The 22824-nt window shown below is 39.0% G+C and overlaps 1 long non-coding RNA gene across 1 annotated transcript in view; it reads left to right on the top strand.

Annotated features, from left to right (window-relative positions):
* The first annotated feature begins 11459 nt into the window (after positions 1–11459).
* Positions 11460–22824, top strand: part of LOC138762722 (uncharacterized) — a 48872-nt gene continuing 37507 nt past the window's right edge. Inside the window, exons 1-2 of the long non-coding RNA XR_011357093.1 lie at positions 11460–11576; positions 15622–15737. This is a non-coding gene — a long non-coding RNA (uncharacterized lncRNA). The remainder of the gene's footprint in view (positions 11577–15621; positions 15738–22824) is intronic.

A 22824-nucleotide genomic window follows, 5' to 3' on the forward strand; every position in this document is an offset into this window, starting at 1 on the left:
GTACAACCAGATCGAGGTGTCCTTCTTCATAGTCACTGAAAGTATGCATTCAGGTACACCAGGCAGTGAAGAAAGCGAATGGCATGTTGGCCTTTGTAACAAGGGGAGTTGAGTATAAGAGCAGAGAGGTCCTTCTGCAGTTGTACAGGGCCCTGATTAGACCATATCTGGAGTATCGTGTGTAGTTTTGGACTCAAAGTTTGATGAAGGACATTCTTGCTATTGAGGGAGTGCAATGTAGGTTCACGAGGTTAATTTCTGGCATGGCTGGACTGTCATATGTTGAAATATTGGAGTGAATGGGTTTGTATACACTGGAATTTAGAAGGATGAAAGGGGATCTAATTGAAACATATCAGATTATTAAGGGATTGGACACACTAGAGGCAGGAAACATGTTCCCAACATTGGGGAGTCCAGAACCAGAGGCCACAGTTTAAGAATAAGGGGTAGGCCATTTAGAATGCAGTTGAAGAAAAACTTTTTCACCCAGAGAGTTGTGGATCTGTGGAATGATCTACCTCAGAAAGCAGAGGAGGACAATTCTCTTGATGCTTTCAAGAAAGAGTTAGATAGAGTTCTGAAAGATAGTGGAGTCAGGGATGAGGGGTGAAGGCAGGAATGAGGTACTGATTCTGAATGATCAGCCATGATCTCAATGAATGGCAGTGCTGGCTCGAAGGGCCGAATGCCCATTAATGCATCTATTGTCTAATATTAAAGATTTTAATATTGATGCTGCTTCACAAGTTCAGTCCTGATTTTTGATGTTGTCCATGTCAAGTTTAATTTTGAATTGAATTGTTCATTGTCACATGTACCGGGATATAGTAAACAAAAGTGTCCAGATACATCAACCTCTATTGCACAAAGAGAATAAACATTATGTTATAGTAAAGCAAAATTCTAAGATATAGTGTCACAGAAGACAAAAGTATATTGTATACAGGAGGAAAGTACATTTAAAGAGTGCAGGGCATCATCTTGTTCTAACATGAGGTCTGTCAAGAGTCTGACAACAGAAGGAAATAAACTGTCAGTGAAACTGGAGGTGCATGTTTTCAAACTCATTAAACTTGTGTATCATCTGCCTGAAGGGAGTGGGGAGAAAAGAGTGCATTCAAATGATTCCTTGTGATAGTTTCCACATCTCTCAGAAAGTTGAAGTGAAAAAATCATTAAATCTTTATGGTTCAGGGCATGCCACTTCATCCATCAAGGTAAATGGTTTTTTTTTTCAGAGCAGTTTAGCTTGTATATTTTTTTCTTCAAGTATTTATCCAACGTCATTCTTTAAGCCATGACTAAAATGGTTTCCGTGATTCTTTGAGCCAATGTACTCAACATTATAGCTACTCACTGAAGGGGAAAGTGCTTTCTTTTTTTTTTAAACTTTATTTATTCATTCAGAGTACAGATAATAAGTAACATATATAACAATAAACCATAAACATGAACATTATATTTTATACATATAAATTTTATAATATAAAATAATATTATGTTATATTATAAACTGTATTTTATAATACAGTTTATAATATAAAAGAAATAAAAGACCCCCCCCCCCTTCAGCCAACTCTACTAAGGAGAGCCATAAAGAGAAGAAAAAAAAAATTAAGCATAGAAATTAAGATCTAATCAATGTAAATCAAAATGTAAATATCCTGAATATAACAACCACTTATTAATAAAGAAACTATAGTTATCACGTGAAACATATGTATTTTTTTCCAATATTAAACAATATTTCTTCTCATTATGCCATCTATTAATATCAATCATATTCATATCTTTCCATTTACTAGCAATACATTTTTTTTGCTATGGATGAAGCTAAATATACAAAAGCAAGTTGAAACTTATCTAACCCAAACCTTTCAGAGGTTGCAAACTACCCAATAAAAATACTGTTGGATCTAAAGGTATTTTAATCTTATACAAGTATTCTAGAAATAATTGAACTTTCTTCCAAAAAGATTGTATATATATATATATATATATATATATATATATCTATCTTTGGCTTGGCTTCGCGGACGAAGATTTATGGAGGGGGTAAAAAGTCCACGTCAGCTGCAGGCTCGTTTGTGGCTGACAAGTCCGATGCGGGACAGGCAGACACGATTGCAGCGGTTGCAGGGGAAAATTGGTTGGTTGGGGTTGGGTGTTGGGTTTTTCCTCCTTTGCCTTTTGTCAGTGAGGTGGGCTCTGCGGTCTTCTTCAAAGGAGGTTGCTGCCCGCCAAACTGTGAGGCGCCAAGATGCACGGTTTGAGGCGTTATCAGCCCACTGGCGGTGGTCAATGTGGCAGGCACCAAGAGATTTCTTTAGGCAGTCCTTGTACCTTTTCTTTGGTGCACCTCTGTCACGGTGGCCAGTGGAGAGCTCGCCATATAACACGATCTTGGGAAGGCGATGGTCCTCCATTCTGGAGACGTGACCCATCCAGCGCAGCTGGATCTTCAGCAGAACCAGCTGCTGAATATATATATATATACATGACCAAACCGCATGAAAAAAGTTCCAACAGAGTTGCCACATCTAAAATACAAATCTGATTCATGAAAACCATACTTTTTCAATTTTTCAGGTGTTAAGTATAATTGATGTAAAAAAATTATAGTTAATCATTGCATAGCGTGCATTTATCAGTCTAATTACAGTATCATAACAAATATCTAACCAATCATCCTCAGAAAAAATAAAACCGATATCCACTTCCCATTTACCTTTGGATTTATCCCAACCCTTTTTATCCATACCATCCTGTAATATTTGATACATAAATAAAATATAACTCTTCTCTGGTGCCTTCATAAGAAAAGTCTCAAATTTAGTCATTTCAGGTAAGATCATATCTCTACCAAACACATGTTTTAACAACGATCGAATTTGACAATAAAGAAACAAAGAATTCTTATCAATACCATAACTGTCCCTCATCTGATCAAAAGATAAAAAATTACCTTCTTTTAAAACAATCTCCAAAATGTTCCACACCTTTAAATCTCCAATATAATAAACTTCGATAATGTATTGAGAAAGAAATAAGTTGATTATTATACAACGGAGTCAAGGCCGATAATTCACCCCTAGAACCTATCATTTTCTTTTTCTTTGTCCATAACTTCATTAAATGTTTTAATATAGGCACATTATGTTGCTGTAACAAATTTATATTCCATCTAAACAAAAATTGATGTATTTCAAATTTAGAGATATTTGCCATCTCAATTTTGGCCCAGCTAGGGGGCCGTCCAAATCCATCAATGAACTAATAAATTTAAGTTGGGCTGCTTCATAATATTTTCAAAAAATGTGGTAAACATAGTCCCCTAAGTCATATTTCCAAGTTAATTTATTCAAGGCTACTCTTGAAAATTTACCTCTCCATAAAAACTCCCTAACCATTTCATTCAAATCTCAAAAAAAATTATCAAGTAAATATTGAATAGATTGAAATAAATATTGCATATGTGGAAAAATATTCATCTTAATTGCATTTATTCTACCCAATAAATTAATAGATAAATCTTTCCATTTAATCAAATCAGTTTTAATTTTTTTATTAACGGAACATAATTTAATTTATATAAAGATTGATAATTAACATCCATAATTATACCCAAAAACTTAATTCGATCCATCCATTTCAAATTAAGAATATTCTTATAAGCTGAATAATCTCCTTCACTCACCGGTAATATTTCGCTCTTTTCCCAATTAACTTTATATCCAGAAAGATATCCATATTGCATCAAACACTCCTTCGAATGTAAAAGTGATCGAGCTGGATTTGTTAGATACACCAATACATCATCGGCAAATAAATTAATTTTATATTCCTCATCTAAAACTTTCATACCTTGTATCTGTGTATTTTGTCTTATCAACTGTGCCAAATGTTCGATCACTAATGCAAACAAAGATGGTGATAAAGGACAACCTTGGCGAGTAGATTGGGTCAGTTTAAACAGTTCCAAAATCAAACCATTCATCAGTACTCCAGCTACGGCTTTACTATATAAAGCCTTAATCCAATCGATAAAAAAAGGACCAAACTTGAATTTCTCCAAAACTTTGAACAGAAAATTCCACTCAATGCTATCAAACGCTTTTTCGGCATCTAAAGATATCACCAGCGGATGGTCTGAAGATTGTCAAAATCTATTAATCAAACTAATCACATGTAAAATATTATCCAAGGCATATCTATTCTTTATGAAACCTGTGTCTGATCCATATGAATCAGCTTAGGTAAAAATTTAGCCAATCTATTTGCTAAAATTTTAGCTATAATTTTATAATCTACATTCAACAACGAAATCGGTCTATATGAGGATACTTTCAAAGGATCTCTATCTTTCTTTGGAATTACTGTAATTAAAGCACTAGAACAAGACTCAGGCAATTCATAACGTTCTTCAACCTGACATAGTACATCTCCAAACACTGTAGATAAATCATCATAAAAGATTCTATAAAATTCGACTGAAAATCCATCATCACCAGACAATTTACCGTTCAGCATTTCCATCATAGCCATTTTAATTTCTGAGTCAGTAAATGGTGCTTCCAACTCCTGTATATCTACATCCTCTAATGTCAGTAAATTCAACTGTGATAAAAAAAAAATCAATCGATCAGTTTTCTTGTTTTCCATCAGATGTATATAACTTTTTATAAAATGAACAAAATTCATCATTTATCTCATGAGGTTTATACATAATAAGCAAATTCCATCCAACAGCATTTATAGTCCTCGAAATCTGTTCTTTCTTTAATTGCCATACTGATACCTTATGTGCTTTCTCTCCCCTTTCATAATATCGTTGTTTAGTCCTAATAATCATGCACTCAAATTGATAAGATTACAAAGTATTATTTTCCAATTTCAACCTGGACAATTCTATTTTCTGATCTTCTGTAACATCTCTCTGAAATTCCTTTTCTAACTCACTAATCCGTTTCTCTAACTCAAGACTCTGATTTAATCAATTCTTTTTTATTTTAGAAGTATAACTAATTATTTGTCCTCTCAAATAAACTTTCATAGCATCCCATAATACAAACTTTAGAATTTTCTTTCAAAAAATAATTAATTTGTTTTTCAAAAAATCAATAAATTCTGTATTTTTTAATAACATTATATTAAACCTCCAACGATAGGCCACCTGAGTTTTCTCAGAGGATGCATATGTAAAGTATAACAAAGAATGATCTGAAATCACCCTACTTTTATATTCCGCTTGTTGTATTTTCCCCTGTAAATGTGCCGATACTAAAAAAAAGTCAATCTGAGAAAATGATTCATGTCTAGTTGAATAAAAGGAGAAATCCTTCTCTGACAGATTAAGACATCTCCAATTATCCACTAAATTAAGATCTTTCATCAACGCATGAACCTGAACTGCCATTTTAAATTTCTTAACTTTCTTCGGAAATTTAGCTAATGAAGGTTCCAAAACACAATTAAAATCACCACCAACTAAAACATTATCATTAGCTGGATCCAGATATAAAAATGCATCAGAAATAAATTTTTCATCATCTACATTTGGGGCATAAATATTAAGTAAAGTCCAAAATTCACTAAAAAATCTTACAATTTAATTTAAGAATACATCCTGCCTTTTCCTCCATTGATTGTAACTCAAAAGATAAATTCTTATGTTTCAAAATTGCTACACCTTTAGCCCTGGAATTAAATGAAGAAGAATATACATGCCCTACCCAGTCCCTCTTCAATGTCATACTTTCTTTGACATCCAAATGTGTTTCTTGTAAAAAAGCAACATCAATATTCATTTTCTTAATATACGCCAAAATGCGCTTACGCTTAATCGGACTGTTTAAATCTCGAACATTAAAAGTAGCAAACCTCAACTTTGACATATCTACTGATATTACTAAGAACTGTTAATATCGTTATATAAAAACTCAAAGCAATGTAAATAGGCCCTCCAATAGGAGAAAGAAAAACCACAAATTAAAGACTAAATAAAGTGAAAATAATAAAAAAAATAAAAAAAGTAATAATAAAAAAAGAAAGAACCCCCCCCCAAAAAAAAACTACCAAACCCCTAAACAAAATTTGGGGGTGGATCACCCACCAGTGGCTGATGACTAATAGAACTTAGAACCAATCTCTCTCTCCCCAGCCAAACAAAGAATAACATCAAAATATCATAATGACATATAAAATAAGGTAAGAATAAGTAAGTTCTTCTATTCATCCAAGAGATTCCAAACTCAGAGACCCCATTTCCAGAGAAGTTGGACTCTTTCCATTCCCATTTCTCCCATTTCTGCCATTTCTTTCATTTCCAGAACAACCAGATTTTTCTTTAGGAGAAACTAGTGAACTATGTCTTTGTCCTCTTGCTTCTGGCAACGAATCAGCAAAAATCATTGCTTCACGATCATTCTCAAAAAACCGAGATTGAAATTCTCCATAGAACACCTTCAACACTGCCGGATAGTGAAAAGTAGACTTATAGCCTTTACGCCACAAAACTTCTTTAATTGGACTTGAGGTTTAATCCTTTTACCATTAATGGCCATAACAGTTCCTTAATACTTTAAACTAAAATTTAAAAAGTTTAAACTTGAAAACAAAGAGTTAAAAACAGGTACTTAAAAATCCAGCCAGAGAAGTCAAGATTACACGTCTAGACTCTACGCCATCTTGCCACGCCCCCCAGGAAAGTGTTTTCTTAAAGTCTCCTTTGATTTCTTTGCCACTTACCTGAAATCCATGTACCCCAGGTTCTCAACCCTTCTCAAATAAGCTTCCATGAAGTGCCTTAATCTTTGATCCAAAATATTAAATCTCCCTCCCTCCACAAAGGCCAATTGACTTGCTGAATCTTTACACTGCTTCCTCTTTTTTTATAAAATGCAGATTTATTTTGAATTTTCTTCCATCTTGTAGATCTTCTTATGCTGGAGCTTTTGATGACACTATCAATAAATCAATAAATAACTAATGCATGTAAGAATGGAACAGCAGTTGCCAGTGCAGGTCATTAACCTACATATTGATGAGTCAAATCAAATAATTGAAGAAGCCTTGAGGGTATTGGTAGAATGCATTTGCAATTGTTTTTTTTTAATACTATGTTATGAAGCATACAAGGGAGCATGCTAGTTTCGACCTGGTCCTATGTAATGAGATGGGTAAAATTAATGATCTAACAAATAGGGATCCATCAGAAGAGTGATCACAGTATGGTTGAATTTCTCAAACAAAGGAGACTACAATGTGATGAGGGAGGAGTTGCATTCTCCCTCAATGTGATGATTGGGAGCATAAGCTCTATGGTGGGACAGTTGAAAGAGATTTAAAATAAAAAATTTCACTGTGCTCAGCAATAGTATATTCAAGTTAAAGGCAAGAACAGGAAAGGTAGGGAGAGCCAGACATGGATAAATAAAGAAATAAAGGAACTTTAACAAGCAATTAAAAAAATTACCGAGGAAGCAATAATGAAAGGAAGGATAGATTATGTAATTCTTTCTTTCTTTGGCTTGGCTTCGCGGATGAAGATTTATGGAGGGGTATGTCCACGTCTGCTGCAGGCTCGTTGGTGACTGACAAGTCCGATGCGGGACAGGCAGGCACGGTTGCAGCGGTTGCAAGGGAAAATTGGTTGGTTGGGGTTGAGTGTTGGGTTTTTCCTCCTTTGTCTTTTGTCAGTGAGGTGGGCTCTGCGGTCTTCTTCAATGGAGGTTGCTGCTTGCCGAACTGTGAGGCGCCAAGATGCACGGTTTGAGGCGACATCAGCCCACTGGCGGTGGTCAATGTGGCAGGCACCAAGAGATTTCTTTAAGCAGTCCTTGTACCTCTTCTTTGGTGCACCTTTGTCTCAGTGGCCAGTAGAGAGCTCGCCATAGAACACGATCTTGGGAAAGCGATGGTCCTCCATTCTGGAGACGTGTAATTACACTAGCATAAAATATATAAACAGATGGTGAAAGTTTTCATCAATATATGGAGTTGAAAAGAATGGCTAAGATAAACATTGGTCCCTCAGAAAATGAAGAGGAGAAATTAACAATGAGTAATATAGAAATGGTTGCAAAATTGAACAAATATTTATGTTCGACTCCATAGTTAATATGCTAAAGATTGATATTAAGGAGGCAATGGGAGATGAAGAAGTTGTGATAACTGGTGTGACAAAGGAGATAATGCTGAGCAAACTAGAAGGTCCAAAGGTAGATGACTCCCTGATCCCGATGAAATTAATTCCAGACTAGTGCCAGAAATGGCAAAAGTTATAGCAAATCAATTTTTGATATTTTACTAAAATTCTTTGGACTGGTGGATGGGAAGACAACAAGATGTAATGTCACTGTTTAAAAAAGGAGGTAGTCAAAAGGCAGGTAACTATAGGCCAGTTAGCTTAATGCCTATAGTCAAGAAAATGCTTGAAGCTATCATTGAAGAAGAAACAGCAAGTCAGCAAGATAGATGTTGTGCCTCCAAACAGCTTGGATTCTGGAAGGACAAGTCACATTTAACTAATTTACTGGAATTCTTGAGGATATAAGAAGCATAGTGGACACAAGGATACAGGTGGATCGAACACTACAGCACAGGTGGATAGAACACTACAGCACAGAAACAGGCCCCTTCAGCCTTCTAGTCTGTGTGAACCATTTTTTTTGCCTAGTCCTGCTGACCTGCACCCAGTTCATAGCCCTCCATACCTCTCCCATCCATGTACCTGTCCAAATTCTTCTTAAATGCCAAAATTGAGCCCTTATTCACCACCTCAGCTGGCAGTCATTCCATACTCCCACGTTCCTCCCAAAACTTATTTCCAGTGCTCTCTACAATATAAGGATGCACAGACTTGGTAGACATATTTTAGCTTGGTTAGAGGATTGGTTAACCAATAGAAGGCAGGGAGTTGGGTATATGTAAGTTTCTCTGATAGGCAATCTGTGGTGTGCTTAGGTAGCAGCAAACAAGCACAAACTCAGAAAAGACTATACAACACCAGTTCATGCCTTGGTGGCTCCCTGTGTGACTGACTCAGGAGGGGCCGGCTCAGGTTTATATTCAGGCCGCCTTAGGTGGTCTTCCTGCAGGTACAGAGATTGCCCCCTGCAGTAGGCTGATGGTCATTTCACCACACAATCAATCGTTAGTGGTGCACTGTAGGGATCAGTGTTGGGCCCGATCTGTTCACAATGTACATAAATGATGTGGAGAGAGTGAGTAATCTGGGACTATACTTAATGGAGTCTTATAGAAATATACAAAATTATGAAAGGAACTGCTTCTCCTGGTGAGTGGTGGATCCATGAATTTTTCTGTACAGGGAAACAGTGGAGGCTGCCTCATGGTGTGCACTTAAGACATTAATAGATTTTTGAATAATAGGAGAATAATTAGGAAGGATGATGGGAAAGAGCTGCTGTAATGACAGTGATGCTGTTGGTGTGTACCAGGATAATGGGGGAGCAGTGGCACAGTGGTGCTCTTCATGGTCTAAATGCCTTCTTCTAATGCCAGCAGTTCTGTACAGGCTTTAAATTTTAATTAAAATCCTGAAACTGCAGGGTCTGTGCCAAAGATGGCAATGGCTATGCTCAGCAGCTGCTATGTAGGGTTGCCAGAAACAGGAAGAACACCAACCCCCCTCCACCAGTTGAAAAGGAGAACCCTAGTAGACGACAGGACAGTGATCATGGCTGCAGGCAGTCAGTGACTTATAGGCAAGACACTCATGGAATCAGGATTCATGAGGGTGCTGAGGGCAAGAAGGGCTCCAGAAGGGCCTTGGGTTATGAAGGCTCCCTGAGAGTGTTGGATCTGGAGCTCAGGTTGCCAATGGCTCAACAGTGTGGTAGCGAGAGAGCTGGAGGTGTATCCATGGACATTTAATGGCTCTGAAGGGATTCTCTTGTGACTCTTTCTCTCTTATTGCAAGGGGCTGGGAAATACTAATGATGACTCTTTGTTGACATGGCAGATAGAAGGAAATTTTATGTAATATTATATTTTCTGTATCTATACATGACGATAAAGAAATCTTGAATCATGAAGTGGAGCTGAATCCATGGCTGGATCAGCCATAATATTATAGATTAATGGAGCAGGCTTCATGGGCCTGCTCCTAGTTCTTATGTTCTTAACAACATCCCAACATAACCTGTCCAAATAGATCACAAAAATAAATGACCAAAAACGCCATCTGAAAAATGTTGAATCGATTTTGTTTGCTGGTGCCTTATTTCACATTGAGGAGAAGCTTGTGCAAAAGTATGTTGAATTATTAGCCAAGGTAGATCATTGGAATGAATTCAGTTGATTTTATTGAAAATATAAACTGTGTTCCTCAAAAAAATACTGTGTTCAGTCAGCTGTGGATAAATGTTGCACGAGGTCTTGATTGTTAAACAACCTGCTAACTTGGTTCTTAAATTGTCTTAAATTTACATTGCCTTGTTTACCAAGGCCTATGCTTACCTCAGTTGTTAGCTCACTGGTGCCCTGGTTCCCATGCATCTTTTGAACTTATTGGGCTTTTTTTTTCCATGCTCCCTTGGAGCTCACCTGATTGACTGGAAAATTTATTATATTGTTCTGCAACTTCTTAAGAAAATAAATAAATGTTGGAATATTAATAGGAGTAATACCCAATAGTCTGTAAAACTTGCCAGTCCAGCACCATCAATATCCTCAGCATTTTGGATTATGGGGCATGTGATTATGCTCTCCTCATTGAACATTCCCTCCGCACCCTTTCATCTTCCTCCTCATTGATGATTTCTGCATGGACTTTGCTCTTTCATCAGCAAAGAAATTGTACCATACATTATTCATTAGACCGTGCAGATTTGGAATTCTCTCAAACAGCATGAGATCAGTGGAGACTATATTGAAGAACATATTGAAGAACTAGCAAAAATCATTGGGCCATGAGCAGGGAGGGAAACATCTGCCTTCTCACTCCTCTTAAACTCAGAATTTAGAGCTATGTTGTGATGTCTCCATCAGACTAGAATTATTTCCCTTTGCATGTACCAGGGCACTATCTGGGACATCCATGATCTGTGTGACTTTCTGACTGGGTCTGTTTATAACATCTGTCCACGAGAGGGACAACCTGTATTAGGTTACTGAGAATATTTTTTATCAAAAGCATCATGAGTGATGTATATCTACCATTGATATAATAATATAAGTGGCCTGGATTTATTTGAAAGGAACCAAAAACAAATGTCTGCTCAGAACAGAACTTTTCTCTGATTGCTCATTATAGCAAAGTTACAGAATGTAGCAGCAGCTACGAGGAAAGAGACTCTCCTCCACCATGTTAGGAGTTTCAATGGCAGTTTTATTCAAAACCCACGCATGCCCCTTTAAGGACAGCATGAGCTCTTCCCCCATGGGGGAAGTGACATCATCACGCTGCCTGGGGTGCGCGCTCTGATCAAACAATGAGGCAAGGAGGTTCCCCGACAGCGTCCTGTACTCGCAGCTGCCCCACCGGTGCAGCGGTACAAGCGGGGCTGGTTCGCTACGACCATGGATCTGATACCTTAGTGAAAGCAAATGTAAGCAGCTTATGGTCCGTAAAGCTACATAAAGTAGCCTTAAACTCTTGACAGGAGATTCATTATTTCAATGAAGTGAAAAAGAAGAGTACTGTGACAAGAATCTGCATTAAAAAAAAAAGCTGTTATTTGAACTTGATCTGTAGGAGTCTTGACTCAATAAGGTTATTTTCCCATTGCTCATTGTGGTGGACAAATATTAAAACCAATTGTTTAATCATCATCTAAGTATCCTGACATGTCAGTTTACCATTTGCTTTGTTTTTGTTAAAAAAAAGATGTGTTTCAATGTTCTACCTCCCTTGAATAACCATGGTTCAAATTCAATTGAATTTGAACCAGTACAGGGGCTAATAAATGACTCTAAAAAGTCCTTTCAAAGTAGCAATTTCAATTAAAAAGCCAATTTGATGTCATTCACAAAATTCATATTGAGTACCTATTAATTAATTTGGGCTGATTAATTGTATGTTATTTCTTATACTGGTTTTCAGAACTTGATTCATTTCAATAAATCAACATTTTTATGTTCCCTCCCAAAATATGGACAAAGCTAACAGTTCCTATCCATAATTAATTGGCCTCAAGGAAAAGATAAAAATTAAAATGTAAAATGCTGGAAATACTCACCAGGTCAGACAACATCGGTGTGGAAAGAGAAAAAGAGGTTTTAAGTTAAAGACCTTTCATTAGAACTGGGAAATTCATTGCCTGGTGCTCCTATCATTAAGTTTATTTCAGATTTCCACAAAATGCAGTTTTTTTTGTTTCACACTGTTTTGAAACAGGTAGCTTTGCTGACTATGGATGTACTGTCAGGTAGTTGTCAGACTTCAACCTGTAGCATTAATTCTGTTTCTCTTCCCACAAATGCAACCTGATCTATTGAGTGCTTCCAGCAAATTGTAATTTTTTTTCCAATTCCCAGAATCTAAAGATTTTTGATTTTCATTTACCCTCCAGAATGTGATGGCGAGGCAATATTTTGAATAAATATATTCCATGTGGGAGAAATTCTCCAATAGCATTTTTAGGATGTTGACCTATTGACAAAGAAGGAATGGTAATACATTTCCAAGTAAGGATGCTGTAAAATGCGGATTTTGCATCTGCTGATATTCGCTTGCACCTGCTTCCTTTGGAGATGAGGATGGGCAGTGTTTTTATAGAAGTGATTTGCAGAGGATACAAACTATATTGGGAGTAGGCAGCCTCAATATTTAAGTTGGTTACACAAGTTATCAGCCAAGCCAACTTTTTTTTTTGCAGATGGTTTCCTGCCTTTTGAGTATTCAGCAATTGCATTCATCCAGTGGAGAATATTCCATCCCTTCATTCATCTCCATGGAAAGGCTTTAACGAGCACTTGCCCAGTTACCCATCTGCTCTTATAGCTACAATATTATGTGGCTGGCCCAGCTATGTGGTTGATGGAGACCCCCAGGATGTCAACAGTGCAGCTTTAATTATAGTAATGATGTTAGATGCCAAGACTCTCTCTCTTGTTGGAAAATATTATTACCTTGCAATCCTGGGACACAAATGTTGCTTGCTATCTAATAGCTCATGTTTACTTGGTGAAACAGATTGACCTCATATTCTTCTCTGATCAACTGCTGCAGTTATGATTTGGTTTACATACATCTACCTGTACTTTCAGTTAGTAAAACTTTTCCCATCAATTCCCACTAATTTTAGTTTCAGTAGAGCTAACTGATGCCAAATTTACTCAAGCATAGCCTTGATGTCAAGGGAGTCATTCACAAATCTGCTCTGGAACTCAGTCCATGGTGTTTATTTGGATCAAAGATATAATAGGATTCTGACTAAATACAAACTCAGCATTGGTGAGTCACTATACCACTTGAAAACACTGTGACTAACCCATCATTTGAATGATGTGTGACAGTGAGGTATGATGCAATTGGTGGTCGGAATGAATTTATTCTACTTTTTGTCTACAAGGGTTCCACATTGTCACTACAGACTTGTGCTGAAGCATTGGAAGAGCTAATCTGAGGTGCAGGTTTTCAACGTAATGCCAAGAATCGCATATGGTCTCATGGCTTGTGTTGCATCCAGTAATCTCAGCTTTTTGACCAAGAAATGGAAAACAAAGGCAAATCAGCCAAACAACAGGATATTGCATCATACGAAGCCATCAAACATGGAATTTATAACTTATCACAGCAGAGAACAGGCCCTTCAGCCCACATTGTTGTGTCAACATATAAATCTATTCAATGATCAATTTAACTTTTCTCAGTCACATTCCATAAGTTCCCATTTGGCTTACATCCATGTGCAAATCTAATAGTCTTTTCAATGTACCTGTTGTATCAATTTCCATACCAGGCAGAGCATTTCAAGTTTTCACCACTTTCTGTGGAAAACAACCACTTCTAACATCTTCCCTAAATTTTCCTTCACTTATCTTAGACAGATGTCCACTCATATTGGCCACTGCCATCCTGGGGAACAGGTGTCAGCTGTCCACTCTATCTATGTCCCTCATAATCTTACACATCTTTATTAAGGTACCTCTCATTCTTGGTCACTACAAAGAGGAAAGCCTGACCTCACTCAACCTTTCCTCATAAGACATGTTCTCTACTCCTGGTAAATCTCCTATGCACCCTTTCTGAAGTGTCCACATCTACCCTTAATAAGGCAACCAGAACTGAATGCTCAAGCATGGCCTTAGTGTTGTATAACCAAAGTTTTATGGATTCACAACATTATATCATAGCTTTTGAACTCAGTCCCCCAAGTAATAAAGACCTTCTTAACCACTCTATGAACTTGTGCAGCAACTTTGAGGGATCTATGCATGTTCAAGTTTATTATCATCCAACTGTACAAATACAACCAGATAAAATAGCACATGGAGCCCAAAATCTCTCTGTTCAACACTGCAAAGAATTCTGCCATTAACCTTGTACTCCATCTTCAGGTTCAATCTTCCAAACAATATCTGTTCATACTTATCCAGATTGAACTATGTGTGCCACTTTTCTCCACAATCTGCGGCCTGTCCGTATCCTGTTGTGGTATTTTATTACATTTTCTATACTTTTCTAGTACCTCATTTACTCCTTGTTGCCTATACTTGCTATACACCTCCATCTTTTCTTTGGCTTGGCTTCACGGACAAAGATTTATGGAGGGGTAAATGTCCACGTCAGCTGCAGGCTCATTTGTGGCTGACAAGTCCGATGCGGGACAGGCAGACACGGTTGCAGCGGTTGCAGGGGAAAATTGGTTGGTTGGGGTTGGGTGTTGGGTTTTTCCTCCTTTGTCTTTTGTCAGTGAGGTGCGCTCTGCGGTCTTCTTCAAAGGAGGTTGCTGCCCGCCGAACTGTGAGGCACCAAGATGCACTGTTTGAGGCGATATCAGCCCACTGGCGGTGGTCAATGTGGCAGGCACCAAGAGATTTCTTTAGGCAGTCCTTGTACCTCTTCTTTGGTGCACCTCTGACATGATTCTTAACTAGATCATCAATATCCCTTGAAAATCAAGGTTCCCTATGCCTGTTATCTTTGCCTTTAATCCAGGTAGGAATATGCAAAATCTGCATTCTCAAAATTTCACCTTTGTAGTCCTTCCACTTACTGAACACATCCTTGCCAGAAAACAACTTATTCCAAGCCACTCTTTCTAGATCCTTTTTCATTTCCACAAAATTGACCTTTCTCCAATTTAGAAACTCAATTTGAAGACTGGACCTATACTTATCCATAATTAATTAATGACATTATTGTCACTAGATCCAAAATGTTCACCTACACATACTTATTTTACTGATCTGTCTGGTTCCCTAATAGGAAATCAAGTATTGCAACCTTTCTCTCTATTGGTAGTGTGGAAGAACAGAGAAACCCTGGGATCCAAATCCATAGATTTCTGAAAGTTACCACACAGGTTGATAGGATAGTTAAGAAGGTTTATGGTATGCTGCAGTTCATTAGTTGGGAGACTAAGTTCAGCAATCGTGAGTGAGATAATGCTAAGAAAAACTTATTCAGTTCTGGTTATCTTATTACAGGAAGCTATGAAGAGGATGCAAAGGAGATTTAGCAGGATGTTGCCTGGATTGAAAAATATGTCATATGAGGGAAAGATAGGACAACATTTTTTCTTTGGAGCGAAAAAGGATGAGAGGTGAATTTTTTAAAAATTTAGATTAACAGCACAATAACAGGCCTTTTCAGCCCAGGAGTCCATGCCACACAATTTACACCCCATTAACTTACACACCCCGTACATTTTGAATGGTGGGAGGAAATGATCCCCTGGAGAAAACCCACGCAGACACGAGGAGAATGTACAAACTCCTTATAGACAGCATGGGATTTGAACCCCAATATGGTCCCAATCACTGGCCCCGTAAAGGCGTTGCGCTAACCACTATGCCAACCATGCCATAGTGAGGTCTACAAAATTATGAGAGGCATAGATAAGACAGGCAGCCAGCACCCTTTTCTGAGTGCGGGAGTAGTAAACACCAGAAGACATCTGTACAAAGTGAAGGGAGAAGGTTTAGGGCAGACTTCAAGGGTAGTTTTTTTTTAAAAAACCAGAGTTGTAGGTGTCTAGAATGCATTGCCAGCCATGGTGGTGGAAGCTGAGACAAAAGGGGCATTTAAGAGACTCTTAGGGTTTCTCTGTTCTTCCACACTACCATTAGAGAGAGAGGTTGCAATACTTGATTTCCTATTAGGGAACCAGACATGCATGAAAGAAAAATAGAGCATTATGATGTAGAGAAGGTTTATTTTTTTAAAGGTATCTATAGGATGGCACAACATCATGAGATGAAGGTCCTGTTTGGTGCTCTAATGTTCTATTTTCTATGTTTGATATTTCCAAAATTCTAAATTAATAAGTCATTATTCACAGTGTCATTAGTTTTATCCACTGATTATATTTATAAATTTTGGCAATAAAGTTTTAATCGAAAGCTTTAGCCCATACCACACAAGGTTTTAACTTGCTCAAGCGATAATGTGCATTTTCATGCATGTTTGTGTTTTGGTGCATTAATACATGTGTGAGAAGAGAAAAATGGGTGACAAAGTGATTGAACTTCATTTTATAAATTAAAAATTAATCAGCATGATAGATTTCCAATTCATTTCATTTTTTCAAACTAAAATTAGTTAAATTTTGAGCTGTTTGCAATTATCCCCTGAGTTTCCTTGCTTTGGAAAGCAACGTTCTGATCAGTGACATCTGTCAGAGAGCACGAGAGGGACTTTGTTCCAATCTTCAGTGACCTTTAGAAATTTGCAAACCTACTAGTGAATGGAAATTGGCTGGAGACTTCCTGAGCATATTTCACTTGGGTTCATTGGCAGAGGAAGAGAAAGCATTCATGCCGTCATACCGTTTATTTGAACAGAATAGAGTTACTGGCTGTGAAAAGAGTGTTCTCAAACTGACTGTGCTACTACCTAGAATCCTTTACAATTTAGCAGAGCGTCCCTCAGGATTTTATCTCACTATGTTGGGAACAAAAAAAAAGACAGTAAAATTTGGACATTTTAAAGTTCAAATAGCCATCAGAATAATGAATTTGTTTGGGTAAGAATCGATAGAATATTTATTAATTAATATTTATTAATAATTCAGATACAAGGTTGCAGAAGTTATGGGGGACATTTATGTCTCACAATCTTACTTTGTAATTTTACTCCAATGTAATTAAATCATCTGACTTGAATCTTTTCCATATTCTTCATTTTTTTTTTTAACTTTAGTTTTTCTTTTAATACCAATTATATCTGGCATCCGCCAATGCGGTTAGGTAAGAGGTTGATTTTTTCTTTACTTTTTTTTTTGCATTATTAGAGTTTTTTTCAAATGTACTCATTAGAATATGAATTATTGATATGATTTGAAATTATATACATTAGTGATGTACAGAATAATTTAGTTTATATAACTTCATATTATCTTATTGAATTGCATTTTTTTTGTTTGCATTAATTTGTTACTAAAATCAACAAAAATATTTTAAAAATAAATAAGTAAATATTGAATATGCGGCAATCCACTTACCAGCAAGAGAACCAGCTCCCAAAATGGTGGATGTACTGTGGAAAATGCAGAAAATTAATTGGTATCCAACACAGGTTTTTAATCTGGGCTGGTTACATCTCTTCCTGCCCATGTAACAGAAGCAATGGTGTATATAAGCCCAGTGTGCAATCTTGAAATTATCAGTCTTGTACTAGACTGCATAGTAACTTGATAATATGTACACTGATGTCTCTAAGTAGAGTAGTTCAGTGTTGAATACTTAGCTGTGTTGGTGACCCCTGATAGTTCAAATTATATTTGGACACCCAACATCAAATTTTTCTTTGATGCATACTGTGGCTCTACAACTGCTAATGTTTTGGATTTTCCAACCATATGTATGGTTTAACCAAACAGAAGCCCAATCCCAGTTAGAGCAGATAACATCTGATTCCATGTGGTACTACTATGTAGTAAATGTCCTGGATCAAGAAATGGTATGCTGAGTTTCTGATTTTTCTGAAGGAGGGCAAGTATATGGTGCTCAAGTGTTTGTTTTTCTATACCTTTGACTCTCATGATGTGAGCAAGTGGTCTGTTTACCTGGCTTGGAAGATGAGATAATTTCTGTGCTCATGAATGAAATGCTGGCACTAGTAGAAGGCCATAAGCTCTGTTCAAGCAGGCTTGTGTTTGAGCTGGCTTTCTTGGAGCAGTTGCCAGAAGATGTGTACATTCTGCTGGCTGATGAGGATTTCAGTGACCCATGGAGAGTTGAGCCTGTATTGGCATTCTATGGTAGGCTAAGTAAGTAAGTGTGACATCCATAGGACAGGTCATCAGATCCTGCTCACAGCAGCAGGATTGTGCAACTCCAATATTAGACTGGCAGCAGGATTGATCAAATCTGTTGTCAGACTGCCAGTTGGCCAGGAGACAATGGGATGAAGATACCACCCATTGGTGTTTCCACCATCAACAATGGGGTGCAGAAGATTGCTACTGCTGACCTCCCTATTCATTTTAGGGAAATGCCAGAGACAGCTATTACTAATGGCTGTAGCAGCTGGCCATCAAGACAACCTTTTGTATGTCTGGGATGTACATTGTGGCTGGTGTTTCTTGGTGGTTACTGGGGCTGAGATCAGTGTGCTTTTTCCCCTTTGGGGTATGACACATGTAACAGAAAATGTGGGCCATCATTAAAAGCTACAAACTGCAGTGCTAGCCAGACATTTAGCATGTGTAGAACCCTGCTACAGTTTGGTGATATGGATATATGGATATGGTGATATGGATTAATGTGGATATACACATTGGTGGTTGTTGCACAACCTCTACTGGGAGCTAATTTCCCCAGAGCACATGGCCTGCCGGTTGATCTAGAGGGATGAAGGCTCATTCATACCAACACTTTCCAGACCTTTTCCCTAGGTGAGGCCAAGCTGCCAGCCCTGCATTTAGACTCTGTTACTTTCAAAGAATGAATTTGCCAGGTTGCTGGTGGAAATTCCTGCAATAATTATGCTGCAATTCACTTTGATGCTGAAACATAGAGTGCAGCATCACATACCAACTGAAGGGCCACTGCTGTAAGGCTGAGCTTGCAGGCTCCCTCCAGATAAACTTTGGCCAAAGACTAGTTTGAAAGGATGGAAGATGTGGTTATTGTACAACGGTCTGATAGCCCCTGAGCACCAGTGCTCCACATGGTATCAAAGGCAGATTGGAGACCCTGTGGTGGTTACCAAAGATTGAATGTGGTTATCATACTGGATTGTTACCTGGTACCGCACTTACAGGGCTTTGTGCCTGACCTTAAGGGAGCCTGCATCTTTCCAAGGTGGACCTGGTCCAAGGGAATTATCAGATCCCAATCCACCCGGATGACATTCCAGAAACATCTATTATTACACCCTTTGGCCTTTTTGAATTCAGAAGGGTGCCTTTTGGGCTCAAGAATGCCATGCAAACTTTCCAAGGTTTCATGGACAGAGTGGGACGTAATCTTGACTTTACCTTCATATACTTAGATGACATACTTATCGTGAGCCGCAGTCATCAGGAACATCTGTCGCACCTGTGAAGCCTTTCACTCATTTGAATGAGTTTGGGCTGACCATTAACCCAGCCAAGTGTCAATTCAGGTTAGCGACCATTGACATTTTGGGCCATAGAATTGACAAACATGGAGCAAAGCCACTACCGGAAAAGGTTAAGGTGATCCGGGCATTCGCTCAACCCAGCACAGTTTAAGGCCTCCAGGAATTTGTTGGAATGGTGAACTTTTATTGGTGGTTTCTACCATCAGCGGCTTGCATCATGCGCCCCCTCTTCACCCTGGTGTCATACAAGGCAAGCGGAGTCACTTGCGACGAAGGATCATCGGCACCATTCGAGAACATCAAAGATGTTAATGCTAATGCAACATTGCTGGTCCATCCAAGACCCAATGTCCCAACAGCCCTGTCAGTTGATGTGTCCAGTACAACATTAGGAGGGGTGCTCAATGATACATTGATGGGCAATGGAAACCATTGGCTTTTTTTAGCAAGCACCTAAGACCACCAGAGCTTGAGTACAGTGATTTTGATCAAGAATTGTTGGGACATTTTAGGTACTTTCTCAGTTTTTACGGACCATAAGCTGCTTACATTTGCTTTCACTAAGGTATCAGATCCATGGTCGTAGCGAACCAGCCCCGTTTGTAGCTGGGGTTGGCGGGGCAGCTGCGAGTACAGGACACTGCCAGGGGACCTCCTTGCCTCACTGTTTGATCAGAGCGTGCACCCCAGACAGCGTGATGATGTCACTGCCCCCACGGGGGAAGAACTCATGCTGTCCTTAAAGGGGCATGCGTGGATTTTGAATAAAACTGCCTTTGAAACTCCTAACATGGTGGAGGAGAGTCTCTTTCCTCGTAGCTGCTGCTACATTCTGTAACTTTGCTATAATGAGCAATCAGAGAAAAGTTCTGTTCTGTGCAGACATTTGTTTTTGGTTCCTTTCAAATAAATCCAGGCCACTTATATTCTGAGACATTTATCATATATTTGAGTTCACGATGGCCATCAAACATATCTCAGGAAAGGCTAACATAGTGACAGATGTGCTGTCTCGCCCGGCCATACAATCCATACCCAAGGGGGAGCTCAAACTCCTCTGTGATGTATCTACAGGTCATCCTCTCCCAGTCATTCTGGTGGTCTGGAGGCGGCAGGTATTTGATGCGGTACATAGGTTGGCATATCCATTGATCAGAATGATTGTCCAGACAGTAGCCAACAAATTTGTAAAGCATAGCTTTTGAAAACAGGTCAGCAATTGGGTGAAGACATGTACTCATTGCTAGACATCCAAAGTCCAGCAACACATGAAAGTCACACTACAATCCTTTGAGCTGAACCATTGGAGGTTTGACCATGTACACATGGACATTGAAGGTCTCCTTCTAGTTTCATGTGGTTCCTGTTTTCTTCTCTCTATAGTGGATTGGACCACCCAATGGCCAGAAGTAGTTCCACCAGCATCAGGCCCTCATTTCCTCCTGGATAGCACATTTTGCCTGACAGCATACATCACATCTGACCGGGGTGCCCAATTCATGTCAAGCCTGTGGTCAGCAATGACCACCCTGCTTGGAACCAAGTTGCACCATACAACTGCATACCACCCGCAATCTAACAGGCATTTCAAACCAGCCCTTGTGGGACAACTGCAGGGACCTAACTGAGTTGAAAAATTGCTGTGGGTACTCTTGGGCATACAAACTGTACCTAAGGACAATATAAATACCTCATCAGCAGAGCTGGTCTACGGCGCACCCCTGATGGTTCAGGAGAACTTGTATCAGACTCAGGAGGATGGGAAGAGATGGCCACAGCGGTCCTAAGCAAGCTCTGTGAACTTTGGTTCTTTAGTGGCTATACCAACATCACAAAATGGTCAGGCCAGATCCTATATGCCCCACAACTTGCAGGAATGCAAGGGTGTTTTCGTACAGAAAGGAACACACTGAGCAGCAGAGGGTTAGGGTATGAGGGTCCCTTCGAGGTACTAAGGCACAATGCTTCAACGTACATTTTGGATATTGGAGGTAAAGAGGAAGCTTTTGCATTTGACTGCCTCAAATCTGCCATTCTGGATCTGGACAGACTAGTTGTGGTTCAGGAACCTTGCCGGAGAGGAAGGCCACCCAAACAAATAAAATGCAGACTTTGGGGCCTTCAGAGCAGGATTACCAGTTCTTTGTGTGGAGACTCGGCTCCCAAAATGGCAGATGTCTGTGGAAAATGCAGGATATTGACCTGCATCCAATACAGGTTTTTAATCTGAGCTGATGTCATTACTCCCTGTCCATGTGACAGGAGCAATAATGTATGCAAGCCCAGCATGCAAGCCTAGAGTTGTCAGTCTTGTACTAGATTCCAAGGCATATTCATTAACTCGACAATATATACAGCGATTCCACCACAACGTGTACACCGTCTCTAGCAGCTCAGTATAGAATCTTCTTCTTTGGCTTGGCTTCGTGGATGAAGATTTATGGAGGGGGTAAAAGTCCACATCAGCTGCAGGCTCGTTTGTGGCTGACAAGTCCGATGCGGGACAGGCAAGCACGGTTGCAGCGGTTGCAAGGGAAAATTGGTGGGTTGGGTGTTGGGTTTTTCCTCCTTTGTCTTTTGTCAGTGAGGTGGGCTCTGCGGTCTTCTTCCAAGGAGGTTGCTGCCCGCCGAACTGTGAGGCGCCAAGATGCACGGTTTGAGGCGAGATCAACCCACTGGCGGTGGTCAATGTGGCAGGCACCAAAAGATTTCTTTAGGCAGTCCTTGTACCTCTTCTTTGGTGCGCCTCTGTCACGGTGGCCAGTGGAGAGCTCACCATAGAACACGATCTTGGGAAGGCGATGGTCCTCCATTCTGGAGACATGACCTACCCAGCGCAAAACCACCCAATGATAAAGTCAAACATTCAGGCTCTACTTAGAATAATTACATTATTTTGTTTTCCTGTCATGTTCGTTCCTGACTTCCAGTGCACAGGGTGCTTGAATTAATTGTGCTAGATATTTACAATCAACACAATTATCAAGATGGTTAGAGATGAACCTGTTGAACAACCTCAGACAAAACAAATGGAAAACCACCAGATCCTCACAAAGACAAATCATGACAAGGTTTTAGCTGTTTTAACAAACACGCCAGTGCTTTGCAGTTCCCTTCGCTGG

The sequence above is a fragment of the Narcine bancroftii genome, chromosome 5, assembly GCF_036971445.1.
Source record: "Narcine bancroftii isolate sNarBan1 chromosome 5, sNarBan1.hap1, whole genome shotgun sequence".
NCBI classification, from domain to species: domain Eukaryota; kingdom Metazoa; phylum Chordata; class Chondrichthyes; order Torpediniformes; family Narcinidae; genus Narcine; species Narcine bancroftii.